Below are 19183 nucleotides of genomic sequence, written 5' to 3'. Positions count from 1 at the left end.
AGCCAAAATCAAGAGTTAGACGTGTAACCAACTGAGCCAGTCCCTTTAGTTTCTGCTCTAGCGATACTTTTGTTTTCATTTTAGGATTGGTATGCTGATTTTTCATTATCGTGGAAGATTTGGGAAGGGCCACCATACTTTGTCTCTCTCTTCTCATCTGCTCCTCTCCTCTTTGCCACTCATACTCACACTCAAGAAAGTCACTTACTATTTCCCAGATACATCTTCCTCCCTGGCTCTGCACAGACTGATCTGTTTCTGCGGTGAGTGTCCTGTCATCCGTCCGTGGGAAATGTGTACACATTCTCAACCCCAGCTCAAGGATATCCTTTCCCGATCCACCTTGACGATGTTGATGCCTTTGTCTTAAGGCATAGAACGCCACTCTACTTTCTAAGGACAGCTTCTGTGGGTACCATTTTTATGTACACTATAATTTTGCTTATTGGATCTTTATAATGGCCATGCAAGACAATCATTAAAGGCATTATCCTCGTTTTACAGGCCATATGCTTGTAAGGCTCATAAAGTTTCACTGATTTGTCCAAGGCCTTATAGGCTGAAGGTAGGGCCTCTACCAGGACCCGGGCACCCAAGCTCCCAGGCCTTGCTATATGTAGAGACATTGCCTTTGTCTTGGGAATCTTTCCAGAGGGCCTCTCTCACCAGCCCCATGCACCTGCTGTCAGGATCCTGCAGAAGCTTTCCTAAAGGGTGCTCTTGCCCTTCCAATCCAGTTCCTTCCTACCAAATTTTATGGTTTGCTTCTATTTTTATAAGCCTGAAGTTGGTTCCACAACCTATATAACCTATAAACTAGCCCAGAGATGTAGAGCCACACAGAGTGTGAGTTGAATCCCAGTTTGGCCGCTTACTTCACGTGCAACCTTTTTGAGCTCTTCCGTCTGTCTGCCTTCATCTCTAAAATGGGAAATACACAATAGTGGCTATATCAGAGGTTGTGAGGGTCGTGTAAAATAAGACATGGAAAATGCCTGCTTTAGTCAGGCATTGTTAACTTTGAAAGGCATTTCCATGATCATCCTCATTGTTAGTAGCCCAACCGAGAGAATCTTCTTCTGTGGATGGGGTTTTGCATGGTCACCCACCAAGGGAGGTTTATCCCCATATTAGAGGTGTATTTTGCTAGAATGAATCTGAAGGGGGCCCACTTTAGAAATTCAGTTCTGTCTTTCTGAAGGTTAGCAATCTGAGTCTCAGGAAAATAATGATTCACTCATCCTTTTTCTTTTCTTTTTCATTTTCTTTATTTTAGAGAGAGAAAAAAAAACATGTGGGTGGGGGTAGGGACAGAGGGGGGAGGGAGAAAGAGAATCCCAAGCTCACTCCACACCCAGCATAGAGGCTGACATAGGGCTTGATCTCATGACCCTGAGATCATGACCTGAGCCGAAATCAAGAGTCAGACACAACCAACTGAGTTACCCTGGTGCTGCCCTACATTTTTTTTTAGTAAACACTTATTAATGGCCTAAATATCCATTACTTGGGTATCAGTCTAAGTACCCAGGTAAGCCAACAAGAGCCTATATAACCTAAAATATTGGCAATAGAGTAGTCATGGGTCACCCTCTTTGTCATCAATATACACAGGGCCTATCTATCTTGAAGTCTGGCACATAGAAGGATTTCAACAAATATGTATTGAATAATGATTCAATCACCATTCCTACTGCATCTAATTACAATAACATTTTTTTTTAAGAATTCTGACTGAAGTCACCAAAATTACACCTCCCTCGTAGAAATGTGGTTCTGCATCATTTGTGTCTTTCAGAATCACCTGAAGGGTCCACCTTTGGAGTAGCTGAGTCTGTAGGTCTGTGGTGGGGCCCAGGAACCTGCATTTCTTACTGGTTCTAGGGTGATGCTGCTGTTGGTGCTGCCAGGCTGGGGACCACATGTCAAGCACTACTGCTGTCAGGATTGAAGAGGATAGAGCGCTAAATAGAAGGAGCGTGGATGTCCAAATCACCACATGGAGAATACCCACCAAGAACCCACCCTGGATCATGAATTAGAAACCAGCCTCATAGTGTGAAACTCTGAGAGTCAGGGTTTATCTGTTATAGAAGCTAGAATCACTTAACACAAACTAAAAGGTAGTTGTTTCCATGAAGAAGAGGAAAGTACAGTAAGTTCAAGCCTCTAATTTTTATTCCTTGGCTTCAAATATGAGAGTCTGCATACCCAAACTTTCTACCGCCAGGTCTCCCATCAGCACTCCCGCCCCATCCTCTCTGAATTCTAGGCCCACCATGTTGTAGGAGGTTCATGGAAGAAAGAGACCAAAGGTGAGGTCACCTCAACTGGTTCAAAAATAGCATTCTGAAACTTTGGATATAAAATCAGAATATAACGAACTCAATACCTCATTTGCTCTCTAAAGGATCTTTGCTGTGTGTCGATAATGGATAGGCACTGTTTTAAGAAGTGTAGGTACAGTGGTGAACAAGATAGCTGAAGGCTCAGATGATAGAGGTTGATCTTCAGGGCACTGACGGGCTCCCCAGTGGAAGCAAGATACAACCATAATCTAAATGAATGGGTTAGCAACCTCCAAAAATTGAAATTCTGTTTTCAACTAGAAGGTGCAGTTGTTTGTCAGTATGGCAGAGATTCAGGGAGGCATATTTGGCCTTGGCGATACCCCTGTCCAGGAGAGACTGACCACTAGAACCCCTTTGCCTCTTCTTGTTAGAGAATACTGTACCTCAAGCTACCTTAGCTGAGAATCCACCTTCTGTGAATCTGTATAGAGGCACAAAGTGCTGATATGCTGATGGAAACACTCCAGCCTTACTATTCGTTAGATTTGTCAATGGGAAGTAACACAGGCGTTCGGGTTAAATATCAGCCTATCAAGAGTTGAGCTAATGTGAGTCCCTCTGAACACTGAATCCCTCTCAGTGCACTGACATATATCAAGTTTCTTGGCTTGCTCGGGCTAAAGGCTCCTTTTACAGACCATGACTCCATGTGAAGCCTCATGACACCTAATCTGTCACACTTCCCTGGTGACCTTCCACCTTTACCACATACCTTCTTTCAAACATCAACCCAAATTGGTTATAGTTTCATGATTTTCAGACTTTGTGCATGCTTATCTATCTGCCTGAAATCAGTCTGCCTTAGCCACTTGGTGAACTCTGACATTTCCTTCAAAATGCAGTTCAAATATTCTCTTTGCCCTTTGGGATGACCCTTCTTGTTAAATATCTTCTTCCAAATTACCATTGTATTTTGGACATACATTTATTTTAAATTATCTATTAAATGCCTATTAAATACAGACCTGAGGTTTCTATTATGTGTTGAACCCTGAGAAACTCCTTAGTGATGGATGTTGTTATCCATATATTACAAATAATGGCTTTAAGCCTCTGAAACTGTAAGCCCACGCTCACATAGTTAGTTTGTTTCCTAGGCTGGGATTCTAATTGAGATGTGTCAGTTACAAAGGTCATGGTTACAGTTATCATGCTCCACTATTTATTTACTTGTCTGCTTCTTCATTAAACTGTGGGGTTCTGTAGAAACCATTACTTTGCATACACACACACACACACACACACACACACCCATCACCATCTGCACAGAACATGCCATGCATGTGTGCTGAATAAAAGAGTGAGTGAGTGAATGAATGAATGAATGAATGAATGGCTTTTTCACATGGCAGGGATATAGCCACCTAAAATAGATTTGGGGGGCACCTGGGTGGCTCAGTCAGTTAAGCCTCTGACTTAATTTCAACTCAGGTCTTGAGATCAAGCCCTGAGTTGAGCTCCTTGCTCAGCTCAAAGTCTGCTTCTGTCCTATTCTCTCCCCTGCTCACACAAGCTCTCCCTCTCTTTCTAAAATAAATGAGTAAATCTTTAAAAAAATAAAGTAAATTTTGCACAAATATTTTGCATCCCTGTCTCTAGCTTCCTGCCTAGCTTAACTACTATCATCTGCTCTTCTTCTCATTCCATAGAGCAGATCCCCCCACGCTATCCAAGGAAAGGTGCTCCTCATGATCCCTTCGGGGGACTTGTCCAACCACACAATACTAATTTCATGCAACTTAAATATTCTGGCCATTTAGCTTACCTCTCTCATTTATGCTACAGTAAGATTCCAAGATGTGCTTGTTTCAGAGGCAGAAGGAGGCAGCCTCTAATTCATACATGATTTCTTCTCAAATGCTCTCTCTATCTAATGGCAGATGGTTCACAGGCCCATCCCGTGAATGTTATGATACTTAATGCGTACGAAGAGTCTAGTGGGGGAGGAAAGAGAAATGAAGATGAGATGAAAGACCATTACTATTTGTTTATGCTTCACATCCTACTTAAAGTAGAGCTGTGGCTCAAAAAGAAAGGGTGGGAACCAGGTGGGGAAGAAGCCAGTTACACACAAGATAAAATCTGGAGAATTAGCAGATGTAGTGAACTGATCGCAGAAAGATGTTAATTTCGTGAAAGTACCGACTTGGTTTCTTCTAATCTGTTTAAGTATCAGGGCTTTTCTAGGGCAAGCTCCATTTCTTGCATGAGAATTTAAGTTAAAATTGTTGTTAAAGTTTTTGTAACAGGTTACCTGGATGACTCAGTTGTTGAATGTCTATCTTCGGCTCAGGGCATAATTCCAGGGTCCTGGGATTGAGTCCCACATTGGGCTCCCTGCAGGGAGCCTGCTTCTCCCTCTGCCTATGTCTCTACCTCTCTCTGTGTGTCTCTCATGAATAAATAAATAAAATCTTAAGAGATTCCTACTTCCAGCTCTGAGAAAATAACAAGGATGAGAGTTCTGATCTATTCTAGCACATTGGATAAAATGACCCAGGAATTTTCAGAAATTGAACACTAGACAGCACAGGACAGTGACCTCTACCAAGAAGGGAAACAAACAAGGTGAGCCCTAGGGTACCCCAACTTGCTGTCTGCAGAAGGACTGTGGGACCCAGGAAATTTAACAAAAATCCCCTACCCCTGAACAAGCAGAGCAGGACTAACTCCATTTTATGCTGCACTCACCACCTCCTTTATCACCCCACCTGACCTGCTTATTGTTTAAGGCGCTGCCCCACCCTAGTCAAGCCACTGGGCACACCCTTACCCGAATCGGCTCATAAAAATATAACCCCGCCTTGTGCCCGCCAAAACTGCACGCCAATTCCGACCAGAGTGATAGGCCAGTTCAAATGGATACTTTAGGGTAAAATGTAATTTAATTGGCCACCTGCGTGTGAACCGACATGACTGTGCAACTTTCTGCGTGTGTTACAATCCCATTGGCCACTGGCCCCTATAAAGCTGCTACGCCTCTTAGCCTCCAGGTCCAAGTCCCTGCTCCACTGTGTCGGGTATACTTGGACCCAAGCTCGAGCTTGTAATAAATCCTCGTGTGTTTGCATCAGTGTCGGCTCCTTGGTGGTTTCTCGGATTCGCAATCTTGGGCACAACAGGACTTACTGGCTAAGCATGTGGAGGGGTTAGCAGCACAAAGCCAGGTGGCCTCACAGAGCTGAGGACATAGGTTCATGGAGTCTGGGCTGGAACCAGGAAACCAGGATTAGCATAGAAGGGTAGGGGAGAGGAAAAAGCAGACAGGGAGATCTAGTGATCGACAGAAGGCTGTTCTTGTGTCTTTGGCTAAATACTGATCTGTGTGTGTACGTGAGGAAGCAGGTCAGACTGGAAAAGAACCCCTGGAAAGTAGGAAGAATAACTCCTCCAATCACCAGGGCTGGATAGAATTCATAGCCCCACCATGCAGAGCGAAAAGATCTCTTAACACAGCAAGCATAGAGTGTAGTCCTCAGGATTATGATAACTCACGAATACTGTGCTAGATGCAATATACATGTCTCCCCAGAAGTCATAAGTTGAAATCTGATCCCTAATACGATGGTATTTGGAGGTGGAGCCTTTGGGAGGTGATTAGGTCACAAAGGTGACCTAATGAGTAGAATTAGTGCTCCTATAAAAGAGGCCCAGAGAGTTCCTTACCCTTCCACCATGTGAAGATACATTGAATCTCAACAATGAGAACATGGCCTTTTAAGAACCAAGTAGATTCTCAACAGACACTGAATCTGCTAGCACCTTGGTCTGAGATTTCCCAGCCTCCATAATAGTAGGAAATAAATAGTTGTTATTTAGGCTCCCCAGTGTATGGTATTTTTATTACAGCCGCCCAAATAGACTAAGACATGGGGCAAAAGTATCCTAGACTAAAGGTCATTCTAGGACTTGTCTTAGATGGTGTATTCCTTAAAAGTTATATATGAGTACAAGTAACTTAATTTTGTCCCAGACCAAAGCACAAAATGTTTAAAGAAAAGCTCTGGGAATGCAGTCTCATTCAATATTCAAATGCCAGTAAGTGTAGCCCAACATAGCAACAGAAAAATAGAAAAACAAAAAACTATATGATAATGTAAATTATAAAAATATTTGATCATTCAACATTCATTAATGTTATTAAAAACTTTTAGCAGGGAACTTTCTCAACCTGATAAAGGGCTTCTAAAAACCAAACGCTTTCACCCTGAGGCTGGGAACATGGATGGCAAAAGGTCCTGCTCATACAACATAGATCAACAAGTCCTAACCCATCAAGGGAAGACAATGCAAAAAAACAGTTTGGAAAGGAAGCACCAAAACTGTTTCTATTTACAAATTATATGATTCTCTAAGTACAAGATCCCAGGGGATATGAAAAAAAGTTCTAGGACTAAGTTTAGCAGATTTGTAGGAAATAAAATAAAAAATAAATTACACTTCTATAACTAGCAATGAACAATTGGAAATGCCATTTTAAAGGAGTACAATTTACAATAGCAGCAACAAAAAGAAAGATGTGTCAGGTCTACCTCTAACCAAACATGCATGGTTTCTGAAAACAATAAAACACTAATAAAATAAACGAAAGAAAACCTAAATAAATGTAGAGGTAGATCTTATTCATGGACTGGGCAGCCCGATATTGTTAAGATGTCAGTGCTCCTTGAATGATCTATGGATTTGACATCAATCAAATTCCCAGTAGGATGTTAGAAACTGATCCTAAAATGTATATGTAAAGGCAAAGGACCTAGCATGGCCCCAAAACTTTTGCAGTAGAAGAACAACATTGAAGAATGTCATACTGGATTTTGACACTTGTTGTAAAGCCAGAGTAATTAAGGCTGTTATTGGCGTAAAGACATATAGATTAATGGGCCAGAATACAGTGCCCACGTGTATGACCATTTATTTTTACAAAGGTGTCAGGACAATTTGACTCATGTTTCTGAAATCATTATGTAAATATGCACTAAAAAAAATTAAATTTCAACCACTACCTCACACCTAGAGAAATGAACTCAAAATCAACTATAGACCTATATAAAAGAAAGCATGTGGAAAATCTTAATGACTTGAATTAGGTGAAAACTTCTTTAGAGGAGACAAAATGGATGAACTATTGAAGAGAAAATATGATAAAGTGGATGTAATCAAGATTAAGCTTTTGTTTTTCAAAAAAATACTCCTCTATGGGTATATGAAAGTTTAGCCTTAAAGGAAGTGCAGTGAAGGGTATACAACACTTTCCGTACAATTTTTCTAACTTTTGTGTAAGTCAAACTGTTTCAAAATGGAAAGTTAAGATAAGAATAGTTGGCAAAAATTAAAGGTGAATCATAAACTAGAACAAATGTTTTTAAAAATATGTATCTTACAAAAGACATATCCAGAATATATAAAGAACATTTACAATTCTATAGTAAAAAGATCTTTTTAAAGATTTATTTATTGGACAGCCCGGGTGGCTCAGCGATTTAGCGCCGCCTTCAGCCCAGGGCGTGGTCCTGGAGACCCGGATCCAGTCGCATGTCTGGCTCCCTGCATGGAGCCTGCTTCTCCCTCTGCCTCTCTCTCTCTCTCTCTCTTTCTCTCTCTCTCATGAATAAATAAAATCTTTTTAAAAAATAAAGATTTATTAATTTGAGAGAGAGAGAGAGAGAGTAGGGGCACAGAGAGAGGGAGAGAGAAACTGAGGGAGACCCTGTGCTGAACGTGGAGCCCTGACACAGGCGTAATCCCACAGCCCTGAGATCACGACCCAAACTGAAATCAATAGTCAGACACTTCACTGGCTGTGCTACCCAAGTGCCCCAAAAGACAATCTTTTTTTCCAAAAACAATGTACAAAATAGTTGAACAGACACTTCACCAAAGAAGAGATACAAATAGCCAATAAGGACATGAGCATTTCCCAGCATCATTAGTTATTCGAGAAATCTGGATTAAAGCCTCAGTGAGATGCCACCACATACCTATTACAAGGGCCTAAATTTAAAAAGGCTGACTGTATCAAATGCTGGTGAGATTGTGGAACAACTGAAGCTCTCACACATTGCTGTGGGAAATTTGAAATGCTGTAGCCATTTTGAAAACCAATTTAGGAGTTTCTTACCAAGTTAAATTTACACTTCTGTTATGACCCAGAAATTTCGTTTTACATATTATCTAAGAAAAATGAAAACATAAGTTCATATAAAGACTGGTACATACACTAGTTCATAGATGAGTTATTTGTAAGAGCAGAACACTGGAGTTAACCCAAATGTCCATGACCTGATAAATGGATAAACAAATTGTGGTCTATCCATCTGGGACATGTGACAAATAGAAACAGACTGACTGAAACACACAGTCATATGGGTAGATCTCTTAAGCTTTATGTAAATTGAAGAAGCTAGACACAAAAAGCTAGGTACTTCAGTGGGCTATCTTAAGCCAATACATCCGTTAACATTCCTGCATCACTAATAGCTAGATACATGGCAAAAAAGGAAACTATCTTTTCTGTGCTTTACACCAAAGTTTGCAATAGGAACCTCTCCTCTTGAGACTGGATTTGTTAAGTCTTCATTTATAATGCTTTGTATCTCTGGAGAGTATAATTGTGCTTCTGGATTAAAATATGGTCTGGCAGCAAAACCATATAGCACAACCAAATATTGAAAAACTTAAGAGCAAGGATTTTGGGCTGGATTTGCTACTCACTTGTTTGTTGACTTTAAGGAAGATATAAAATATCTTGAAGCCTTGATACACTCATCTATAGAATGAGACCAATAGGGTCATCACAAGAAGGTCAATGTATTTTCCTTGAGTGTAATATCGGCTTAAAACACCACTGAATGCCTATGGGGCAATTTAATACCTTGGGGCTCCAATATATTATCAGCAATCTTTCAGAGACTGGTGGGGCTTCTGAACTATTATTTCTTAGGTGATGTGATCCACTTATGTGACTGAGATGAGTTGGAGGAATTAGTTCAAACATTCCTAAACAGTCTTCATCATCACTAGCTATAAAGCTCAAAATACATGAATTTGGGCAAAAAAAACTTACTATGTCTTCTCCCCACAGGAATTCAGAAGGACTCCATGGGGGCATGTATCTAAAGGAAATTATAAAGGAATGTAGCTTTGCCTTTCCATCATAGACTGTGACTGCCCGTTCCTTCTCTACTTTTCCACATGGATATTTCGCCCTAATGAATCTCCTAAAAAAAACAAAAAACAAAACAAAACAAAAAAACCCTCAAAAAAACAAAAACAAAAACCTTCCTGGATTTTCTTAATCACCAAAAGTCAAGGAATGTTAATGGTGCATGAAAGTTCTATCTAGAAGTGAAAGTCATCTTATCTTTGGTGACCTAGACCCTACCTTCTCTAGATAAATCCCCAGATGGACTGAAGCTAACAACCGAGAATATAGAAAAATCGAGTGTAATGATAAAGTGTATTTCCTGCAAGAAATATGTGCTGCTTTTATGATAAGAAAACCATAATAATCATCAGCCTGTGCAAAGAATCTCATCTCAGCCATAGCTAAACCCAGAGCTAGCTTTATCCTCACAGCAGCACGTTTTGTTCTGAAACAACCACTAGAACAAACATCACATTTTCCATCTCTTTCCTACTTAAATTTGAGTCCAGTCCAATGATTTCTGCAGTCCAATGTGGCTATAAAAATCAGAGGCTCTCCCAGAATTCAGTCCAACTAAAGTTCTTGTCAGTACCCTCAGCCACATTGCCACTTGACATTTCCACTGAACGTCCCTCCACTGCAAGGTGGAGCCAACTCTGGAGACTTGGAGGGAGGCACCCTCCTACATTACCACTGCTGCTCAGAGCCCAGCAAGCTGCAGTGAGAAGGGAAAGACAACACAACTTAGCTTCTAGGCCATCAGAACTATCTCCTCTGAACTCAACTGTTATGTCTCATGGCTCCCAGAGAGGCAGATTACCAGATAATTCCACTTCTAACATGAGAGGCAGACTGGCATCCCATACTGAGAACCAGGGTCCTTTTGATTTGTCATGGGGGTGGTGTCACAACACATTCTCAAAATCTATAATTCCTTCAATATTCTATGATTGAGGAGAACAGAAAAGAATCTTATAGCTCCATGAGATGCACCTTTTCCCATTTTAATGACATTTAGCTATTCATTTCAGGACCACTTCTCATTCTAGAAGCTCTGTAAGTCTAACTTCACATGGCCAAAGTGTCACTGCCTGTCATTTTCTATTTCTCACCTGATTTTACCTAAGACATATCAAGGTCTCCAAAACTGAAGGAAATAATTTTCAAGGAATTTTTCATTGAAGGGTTGCATTAGGGAACTACAGAGACATATGTCCTAGTATGAAGAATTCTTTGGCCATTCATGTTCTCTGGTAACTTCTCCATGCACATTCCATTCATCCATTTAGAGGAGATGCCTTTTTCATTGATATAGTAACAGAAAGTCACTTTCTAAATCACTATGACACTTTCCTATGCAATTAAAATTGATCTAAACCTCACTAATATAACTGTTATCAATTTCAATTAGTTTCATGGTAAGCTGTAATACACATCAACGCAGACAACTGCAGACCTGACACCTTTACACAAATGAATCTGAGCAAGAAACACCAGAATAGGAGTCCTCCTTCTCAAATTCAGCTTAAATCTTTAAATAAATAAAAAAGATTTTATTTATTTATTTGAGAGAGAGAGCGAGAGCACACACACGTGAGCAGGAGGGAGGGGGGAGAGAGAGAGAATCTCAAGCAGACTTCATGCTGATTGTGGAGCCTGACATGGGGCTTGATCCCACCACCCTGGGATCATGACCTGAGCTAAAATCGAGTCAGAGACTTTGCCGACTTAGTCCCCCAGGCACCCCTCATCTTAAATCTTATGTGTAGAGAGCACACAAAATAGTAAGGCAGATAGTTTCTCTATAAACTTACCCGACAGGCAGACTAAGCACATAGGAAGGGCATCGGCAGAGGAACACCAGACACTAGGAACATCCTTAGGCAATGTTCACCCTTGAAGAATTTTATTCAGAGCATTTACTCAAAATTTAAAACAAAAATGTCAGACAACTTCAAGTGTAAGCATGGATACAGAGCAAGAACTGCGAGTGGAAATGTAGGTGGATGTGACCACTTTGGGGGAACAATTTGGTAATAGAAAATGTGAAGATGCACACACCCTATAATCCAGTGATTTCTCTGTTAGGGATTTACCCTATAGCGTCCCATGCACACAGGAAGGAAAGCTCATAGCAGCACTGCTCATAATAGCAAATATTTGGAAACAAATTCTACCCATTAGTAACAGAAGAGATGTATAAGTTGTCATATTTTCACATTAGCCTACTGGAGTGGTCAAGTGGAATCTTTTGGGGATAGAGCCCAGTACATCCACTGCTACATGAAATGATGTTTGGATACCAATGACCAAGGGTATTCACAGATCATTTAAACTGCGGTCTGGAGGAGTAGGTTACTTGTCTAAAGTAAACCAGCTTGTAAAAAGGGCGTGTGGGGAGAGAACCAGGGTGTCCTGCCCCTCATCCAGAGCTTTCTCCAGTATAGCGCATCATCTTTCTACAGGTTAAAAGAAGCTAATATAATTAAACCAACCCATTACTCCATCAAGAGTGTTAAACTGTGTGTGTTGACCTTAACTTATCGTCGTTCTTGTCTGTCCCTCGGGATCTGTTGATCCTGCTCAATAGTCTGAGCTTGTGGTTCTTCTCTTTACCAGGAAGTTTGAATTTAATAATATCTTAATACAGAGATGATAGAAATAGACACAGGCATAGAGGTAGGAAATTGACAATTTCCTTTCTCCTGGGGCCACATGGGATATACACGGGAGTCAGAACTCTTGTGTTAGGGATCCCTGGGTGGCGCAGCGGTTTGGCGCCTGCCTTTGGCCCGGGGCACGATCCTGGAGACCCGGGATCGAATCCCACGTCGGGCTCCCGGTGCATGGAGCCTGCTTCTCCCTCTGCCTGTGTCTCTGCCTCTCTCTCTCTCTCTGTGACTATCATAAATAAATAAAAAAAATTAAAAAAAAAATTAGAACTCTTGTGTTAAAAACCCAATGTTTCCTTGGAAAGTCAATGCATCTTTAAGCCCTTCAGTTCTCACATGGATAACACAATACTTCCCTGGGGTGCCTCCTTTCACCGGGCTTATATTTTATACTCCGCCTTGGCCGCTATTAGGATTATCAGCTGATTAGCTTAGGCTGCTGTTCAGTTCAGTAGCATATCGATCCACATTGCAGTGGATGCAGTGGGCTGTAGGCAGTACCAGGGCAAAACTCTAATTGCAGTGAAATGGGCATTCCTGCAGGAAGAGGAGACAGAAATGTGGAGGTACCAGTCATCAGTGGAGATTGCCTGCCCTGAGGGTGAGGCATGGAGCTCGTCATGTGCATTCATCCATTCATCCCACAAACACTTATTGTATCCCTCCTCGCTATTCCCCAGGATACAGGGCAGATAAGAGAGACAAGATCTTCCAAAATGTATAGTGTAAATGGGAGATTAGACAATTCTATAAACAGAATAAAGTGAAGGATGGAAAGAACAGGGAGCTGTGCGTAGAGAGTAAGGGTGTCTATCCCAGCTTCAGGAGGGAAAGGTAGGGGGATTGACATTTAGAAGACACCTGGGAGACCTGGGTGGCTCAGTGGTTGAGCGTCTGCCTTTGGCTCAGGTCGTGATCCCAGGGTCCTGGGATTGAGTCCCACATTGGGCTCCCCACAGGGAGCCTGCTTCTCTCTCTGCCTTGTGTCTCTGCCTCTATCTCTGTGTGTGTCTCATGAATAAATAAAACCTTTAAAAAAATTAACTAACCCCTGACAAACGAGATCTGGATCGGGTAAGGGCACAGGGCATATCAAAGCCTCAGAAGCAGAAGAAATCATGGCACCATCCAATAACTGAAATCAACTATAGCTGAGCATGGGAGCAGATGGCAGGAAGTGAGACCATAAAGGTGGCAGGAGTCAGATCAAGTGGGTTATATGGCTACGTATCCTCTAAGGGAAATTGGCTGCCATGTGGGGAATGAGCAGTTCCATCTCTTCTCTTTCTTATCATGACCCTATCATGACACTATTATACTTAATGACATCCTGAATGAAGTATTCCTCACACCCGTGCTTTTCCTTATAGTGTGTGTGTGTGTGTGTATATGTGTATTTATTTATTTATATAGTAAAATTTATATGTAATTACATAGAGGAAGTATTTGTAACAATAAAATACAATAACATTATAATATAGTAACTAATAATATAAGTATCGATGTTATATATTATAATTAGTATATAAAATACAGTAATGTATTTAAATATATAGTATATATAATATATAATACATGTATCATTGTCTCCCATTTCTTCACATAAATGGTGGTATACTGTAATAATTCTTCTGCAACTTACTTTTTCACTAATTATGGTTTTGAGGGTGCCTGGGTGGCTCAGTGGTTGAGTGTCTGCCTTCGACTCAGGCCATGATTCCGGAGTCCCCCATCAAGCTCCCTGCAGGGAGCCTGCTTCTCCCTCAGCCTGTGTCTCTGCTTCTCTCTCTGTGTCGCTCATGAATAAATAAAATCTTTAAAGAAAAAATAATTATGGTTTTGGGTTTCCTCCCTGCCAATAAATACCTGATCTTTCCCCCATATTTTCTGAAAATTTCTTCAGCATTTTTTACTTTTTGTCATGAGGAAAAAAAAAAAAGTACAACTGTGAACAAAAGTCATCAGAAATATTTATTAGTCTGTGGGGCGCCTGGGTGGCTCAGTCCGTTGAGCGACCAGCTGGTGATTTCGGCTCAGGTCATGATCTCAGGGTCATGAGATCGAGCACCATGGTGGGCTCCACGCTCAGAGCCTAGTGTGCTTATCCCTCACCCTATGCTCCTCCAGCTCCTTGCACTCTCTCTCTAAAATAAATAAATATTTTTTTTAAAAAAAGAAATGTTTAGTTCATAGGGGGTTTAAGTTATGACTATACTTACAGGCTCTTTCCCATGATGTCGGTCATTAACCTTCACCCACTACTGCTCACTTAATTAGTCACGAGCTGATGAGAACAAGCTGAGAGCATGTCCCACGTTGTACTTCTTGCACTTTTTTTAATTTCCAACATTTTTCGCTTTATTAGATCTTTTGTTACACTTTATCTTGAATACTGTGTTTAAATTTGATAGAACATATTAAATTTAATCTCTGGTTTGATTTTAATACTGCTAGCCCTGATCTTCTCATTTTCATTTATGTAATAGACCAAACATTGCAATTTCGGTTTTCTCCTCTCATTTTGTTTTAGTGTTTCTCTCAAAAGTAGCAAATACGCAAAGGGGAAACAAACAAAAAACACCTCAATCGGAGACTTAGCCCCCTTTTAAAATGGGAATTTATGTTGTTTACAGTTTTTAATTTTTGTTTTTTATTGAAGTATAGTTTACACATGATATTATGTTATTTCAGGTGTACTACTTAGGAACTTGACAATTCTATACATTATTTGGTGCGCAGCACGGTAAGTGTAGTTGCACCTGTCACCGTATGACAGTGTTAATATTATTGACTACATTTCCTGCTCTGTACTTTTCACTTCTTGATTATAACTTTTGTTCTTGCTATGGAATCTTTAATCATATTCTGTGTTCCTTTATTACATCTATTTTGTCCTGTGTTGAATGAACCATGTTATTCATTTATTCAAGAGGCATTTAGTGAGCACTTACTATATACATGACTATTTGCCGTAAAATGTTACGAAGATGTGAAAATTAAATGATTTACAATTCTACGGCAATCATTTCTCAACATGACATGTTCTCACAGTTGATATTTTTACTTAATCATAATCATATCAGACAAGTCAAGACCATTTTTTATTACTGTAAAAAACATAAAATTTTCTTTTAACCATTTCTCAGCATACAGTAGTGTTAACTATATATACATTGTTGTGTAACAGATCTCTAGATTTTTTTTCCTCTTGCAAAACTGAAATCCTATGCCAAGGGAACAATTCCCCCTTTCTTTCCTCCCCGCTAGCCCCTGGTAAAGACTCTTTTACTTTCTAAGAGTTTGACTACTTTACATGCTTCATGAAGTAGAATATGCAGTATCTGTCCTTTTGTGACTGGCTTATTTCACTTATTGTGTGTCCTCCGGGTCCATCCATGTTGTCACATTTTGTAGGATTTCCTTCCTTTTTAATGCTGAATACTATTTCATTATACGCATACACCACATTTTCTTTCCCCGTCTATTCATAGATATTGAAGTTGCTTTCATGTCTTGGCTACCCTGAGCAATGCTGCAATGAACATGAGTGTGCAAATATCTTTTCAAGATCTTGTTTTCAATTATTTGGGATTCATATCCCAAAGTGGGATTGCTGGATCATATGGTAATTTTATTTTTAGTCTTTTGAGGAATATCTGTTCTGTTTTTCATAGTCATTTTACCATGTTACATGCCCAAGTGTTCCAATCTTTCTACATCATTGCAAACATTTATGATTTCATTTTGTTTGTTTGTTTGATAGCCTTCATGCTAGCCTTCCTAGCAAGCATGAGGTGATGTCCCATTCTGATTGTGACTTTGCACTTCTCTGATGACCAGTGACACTTGGGCATCTTTTCATAATATTTTCGTAATATTTATTGGCAGTTGGTGTATCTTCTTTGTTGAAATAGCTACTCAACTCATTTGTCTGGTTTTTCATTGGGTTCTTTGTTTTTTAGTGATGAGTTGTGCAAGTCCTTTTTATCTTCTGGATATTATCTCCTTATCAAATGAGTGGCTTACAGATATTTTTCCCATTGCTTGGGGTGCAATTTCACTTTATTGATGGATTGCTCCACTGCACAAAAGTTTTAAAATTTGATATACCTCCATATGTCTTGTGTTGCTTTGTTGCATATGACTTTGGTGTCACTTACAAGAAATCATGGCCAAATCTCATGTCCTGAAGATTTTACCCTATGTTTTATTCTAAGGGTTTTATAGTTTCAGGTATTACATTTAGGCCTTTGATCTGTCTTGAGTTGATTTTTGTGTGTGGTGTAAGATAAGGGTCTAAACTCATTCTTTTGTAGGTGGATATACAGTTTTCCTAGCATCATTTGTTGAGCAGACAGTTATTTCCCCATTGTGCAGCCTTGTTATCCTTGCTGAAGATCATTTGACCATTCACACAACAATTTATTTCTGGCTTTCCATTCTGTCCCATCAGTCCACATGTGTGTCAGTATGCCAGTGCCATACTGTTTTGTTTACTGTCATTTTGCAATATAAAATAATATATATTGCATAATATCAAAAAGTGTGAGTCATCCAGCTTTCTTTTTCTTTATCAAGATTATTTTGGCCATTCAGGATCCTTTGAGATTCCATATGCATTTTAGCATTTTTTTTCAACTTTTGAAAAAATGTCATCAGATTTTGATAGGGATTGCATTAAATCTGTATAATGCTTTGGGTAGTACAGACATTTTAAGACTATTAAGTTTTCCAACCCATGAACACAGGACAACCTCCCATTAATTCATGTCTTGTTTAATTTTCTTCAGCAATGTTTTGTAGTTATCACTGTGGACTTTTTACCTCCTTTGTTAAGTGTATTCCTAAGGACATTTTTTTTTAATTTTTTTTTAATTTATTTATGATAGTCACAGAGAGAGAGAGAGGCAGAGACACAGGCAGAGGGAGAAGCAGGCTCCATGCACCGGGAGCCTGAGGTGGGATTCGATCCCGGGTCTCCAGGATCACGCCCTGGGCCAAAGGCAGGCGCTAAGCCTCTGCGCCACCCAGGGATCCCCCAAGGACATTTTTTGATGCTACCATAAATACCATATTTTCTTAACTCCCCTTTCCATATAGGAACTATATTTCAATGACAATCTCTTGTTCTTTAAAAATTACAATCTCTGCATTGTTCAAAATATTTTCAGTTTTATTTATTATTTATTTCCAAAAGACATTTGGGGCAACATATATCTGAGACTCTGAAGACCTCAGAATGACTCTCTAGGCCTCAGATTTAAGATATGCTAAACAACTAGATGTTTAGATATTGACTATGCTGAAAGAAAATCTGAAACTAACTTGTATTTAACTCCTCTGAAACCAAATTATTGCCTTCCTGAAGCTCATGCGGTTATCTTTTTATCCTTTGAATTTAAAATCTTCACAATGGGTTTGTCTTGTTTATTGAACTTATTTTGTCTTCTTGATTTCTAATCTTTGGATCTTTTATAAGTTTGTGATTTTTCTCTTCCATATTAGTTCTGAAGATAAAATTTTGAATTAATTGCTTTATTTTTAGAGGAGTAGTGATTACCTTTGGGGAGGAAGGGAATCTTCTTATTAACAGATTGGATCTTTTTATTCTAATGTCCATGTCTATCATCTTTCTTTTTGAAGTAAAAAAAGAATACAATTATAATAAAAGTACTGAATTCTTAAAATATTTTGATATCTCTGCACATTCTTTTTGATTATTTTTTAAAGTTGTCTTCTATATTCTGGAGGTAACTCTCAAATATAAATCTGAGAATCTGCCTGACAGCTGATTCTGCAAACTGTTTACTTGGTTTTTATCTGCTTCATTTCTTTATTTTTGAATACACAGGCTCTGCTTAAGAAGATAGTGTATCCTTTTTTCTCTAAAGGAATAGAAAATCTCTAATATCGAATTTTGTTCTCGTGTGTGAATTAAGTTCTGATTGGAGGGAGAAAATGTGAGATCTATGGTCTTTTTGCATGTGTGCAGACTTTTATAATAATCTCAGTTTGTTGCTGTATCATTTACCACTGTTAATTGTTGACCCAAAGGACCCAATTGAAAAACTTTATGAATATTCAACTTTGTTTTCTCTGTGTTTTCCTATTACAATAAAGCAGGTGGCAGTCAATATACCATGAACAGATCTTGCAAGTACTACTGGCATAGAGTCCTATTGTTTAGGCAACACACAAAACTTGACATTATTTCAATGGCTGTACAGGGAACTGGAAGACCCCATTCTACTCTCCATGCCACTGTGTCCTTGGCCTTGCTCACTGATGCCACACTGGAGACAGTTTACTGTGATGGATGTCCTTTTATTTTGGCTTATAAACTGCTATGCCAGACTTTCTTGTGCTTATGGAGTGATTTACTCCATGTCCATACCTATTTCATGGTCATTTCAATAACATGCCTGTATATTCTAAGAACCACACAGATTCTGCATGCAGAACCCTGTTTAATTTCATAAGGAGGTGAAGCATCAATTTTACAAGGGGTGAAGCGTTGTTATTGTCCCTCTACTGCCTTCACATTTTCCTGTTTTCTTCTCATCAACTTTCCTTTCTCCTGCTCTATCAACTTCCTGGGGCTACCAGGACAAATTAAAAGCCTGGTGGCTTAAAACGATGGAAATCTATTTTCTCACAGTTCTAGAGACCAAAAATCCCAAAATAATATCACTGGGCAGAAATCATGGTGTTGGCAGGGCCACTCTTCTCGTGGAGACTCAGCAAGACCCCTTCCTTGCCCCTTCCAGCTCCTGGTGGCTGCCAGCCTTCCTTGGCCTATGGTCACATCCCTCTAGCTTTCAAGGCCAGCATCATCAAACCTCTCTGCTCTGTCTTCACATGGTCTTCTCCTTTTGTGTGTTGAATCTCCCTCTGCCTCTTTCTTATAAGGATGCTTGTGTTGGCATTTAGAGCCCATAGGGTAGGTAATCCAGGGCCTCTTCATCTCACAACTTTTAACTTAATCACAGAGGCAAAACAAAACAAAACAAAACATT

At 39.7% G+C, this 19183-nt stretch overlaps 1 long non-coding RNA gene across 1 annotated transcript in view; it reads left to right on the top strand.

The window, feature by feature from the left end:
- Positions 1 to 19183, top strand: part of LOC144319746 (uncharacterized) — a 59663-nt gene that overhangs the window by 10025 nt on the left and 30455 nt on the right. The window lies entirely within an intron of this gene.

This window comes from Canis aureus, chromosome 8 (assembly GCF_053574225.1).
Source record: "Canis aureus isolate CA01 chromosome 8, VMU_Caureus_v.1.0, whole genome shotgun sequence".
Classification (NCBI taxonomy): Eukaryota; Metazoa; Chordata; class Mammalia; order Carnivora; family Canidae; genus Canis; species Canis aureus.
The sequence above is the reverse complement of the archived record's forward strand: the minus strand, read 5'-3'. Positions and strand labels throughout refer to the sequence as shown.